The sequence below is a fragment of the Amphimedon queenslandica genome, unplaced genomic scaffold (assembly GCF_000090795.2).
Source record: "Amphimedon queenslandica unplaced genomic scaffold, v1.1 AMPQUscaffold_10662, whole genome shotgun sequence".
NCBI lineage: Eukaryota > Metazoa > Porifera > Demospongiae > Haplosclerida > Niphatidae > Amphimedon > Amphimedon queenslandica.
Genome location: NW_003549083.1, coordinates 5,126 through 7,424, shown reverse-complemented (window position 1 = coordinate 7,424; position 2,299 = coordinate 5,126). Strand labels below are relative to the sequence as shown.

At 37.2% G+C, this 2,299-nt stretch overlaps 1 long non-coding RNA gene across 1 annotated transcript; it reads right to left on the bottom strand.

Moving 5' to 3' along the window:
• Positions 1–900: 900 nt before the first annotated feature.
• Positions 901–1,920, bottom strand: LOC109589973 (uncharacterized). The gene is made up of 3 exons (XR_002189034.1): positions 1,838–1,920; positions 1,622–1,715; positions 901–934 (listed from the first exon to the last, which is right to left on the bottom strand). It is a non-coding gene; the product is annotated as an uncharacterized LOC109589973 (long non-coding RNA).
• Between the last annotated feature and the right edge of the window lie 379 nt (positions 1,921–2,299).

Sequence of the window (2,299 nt, the reverse complement as noted above, 5' to 3'; positions counted from 1 at the left end):
ATTCTTTGTGATGCATTTGCAAGAAACACCACCAGCTGACTCAAGTATCTGTGTCAAAGAGTTTCTGGAAGGTAAACGTCACTCTCAGGATCCTGAGTTCATTCCTAAATGGAAAAGAGATTTATTAAATCAAAAGTCTACACATAAATGCATGTTTCCCGACTGCAAAAATAAAAATGATAATATTAAGAAAGCTTCTTTTGCTCCAGTCGAGACGATAGCAGAGCTAGCTGGTATTGCTTCGAGTAACAATGAAATTTACTTTTGTTCAGCTCATTATAATGACATGCATCGAAAAAATTGCCCTCCTTTGCCTTGTGCATTCTGTGGTGCATATCCCAAACCATCCTGTTCCTTTACACATCACTGTCCTGATGCTTGCTACATTACACAATATTTTAATACCTTGGACAGTTTAGCACCTGTACAAATTGAGCCACATGACTACATATGCTTAGCATGCTATAAGCTACATGTTTCTATCATCTCCTCAACTGACAACAACTCACCTTATCCAACTCTTCCTCAGAACTTGGCCTTTTGGGTTAAAGAGCTTGAAGACTGTGAAGATAAAGCCACCCAGTCAATTCTTCACACAGTTCTCTTTGTTTCAAAAAATCTAATCGAAGATAGAGCTATGTTTACTTACTTACAACAGCAGGAACAGTGTTTCTTGAAGCCTATACAGGAGAAGAAATCAAAGTAAGCATATCATCTGTTTCATTGGAGATTGAATTTGGTAACTCAGTAATTAAGTTTAGTTCAAGGTGGCTTCTCAACCAATTGTTACTGTATTTGCATAGATACATGTTGTATGCATGTATACATAAGAAATACGGGACAATTCTGTACCACAAAGATGGTAACTTACTTGTAAGTTTATCATGGGCTCTAGGAGCTGTTAAACATGATACAGACCACACAGAGTACATAGCTGAAAAAACAAAAGAGAAGGATAGTGAAAATTGCAAATTTGTGGTCATGTAGTTAACAAGTTGCTGTTAGAGGAAATTCATCGCCTAAGTAACTGCTCTAAAGAAAATGAGAATTCAAGTTTTTCCATTACAAGTTTTCTAAAGGATGTAAATCCTCACTTAAATCTATTTTTAGAGTTAGTTACTCAACCAAGCAATGCCAAAGGCAAAACAGAGTTAAGCAGTAAAATTAGAATTATTCGCCGTGCATTTATTTTATCTCTATTATTAACATGTATCAATCCACAAATGCACACTCCAATTCAACACATATTAGCTGATGTTGCTGAGATAAATGGTGGTTCACGAAACCTAATTAAAATACTTAACAGATTAGGTTGTGTCACATCTACTGACACACATGATAGACTAGTTACCAATGAAGCTGAAAAACAACGAGAAGCTAATATTTGGGATTCCTTAAACCCTAGTGCTTTCACCATAGCATCAGTGGATAACTTTGACATGCTTCAGAGTCACGCAGCTGTGTATAGTGGACAACAACATCGCAGTTTTCATGGGACTACAGTGCAACTAGTCCAACCACAGCCCACTCAACTGATGTGCATGCAGTGGCAGATTTTCTTCCCACAATTCTCTTTCACCCTCTTTCCCTTGTACAACACTTTCTCATAATAATAACTCACAATTATTATGTAGCAATCCTAGCTTAACATTTCCTTCAACAAATACTATCACTTTACTTGATTCAGGTTCCACAACCGAGCCAATAGTGTCCACCTATGAAACAACAATGGAATTATGTGTTACAGACTCTCAGGATATCCCAGATCTCCCTCCACCTCTCTCTCCCTCTCTTCCTCCCTCACTCACTTCTACAACACTTTCAGGTGATTACTCACAATTATCAACTAGCAATCCTAGTTCAACATTTCCTTCTATCACTTTACTTGAGTCAAGTTCAACAACCGAATCAATAGTGTCTACCTGTATAACAAGGGAATTATGTGTTACAGACTCTCAGGATATCTCAGATGAACACCCTATTGCCCATAGCAAACTACATGTATCTCATGATAAACCCAGTAATTCTCCTTCTAGCTCACCACACAAACTTGGTAAGGTTGGGCCGAAAAGGCCCAGAACATTATCAGTAAGGAACTTGTCAAATAACTTTAACTCTCACTCACAATTACGAAGAACCAGAACCACTACAAATTATAGCCAACATTTCCTCTGAATGCCTTTCAAGGTGAATTTCCTTGAAATGCCTTGAATAAACGCCTGGTACTAAGAATCTCCAAGTATAGATATGCATATTTTAGTCAATATAAGCATAGATATTATAATGGAAAAAGTAGTAG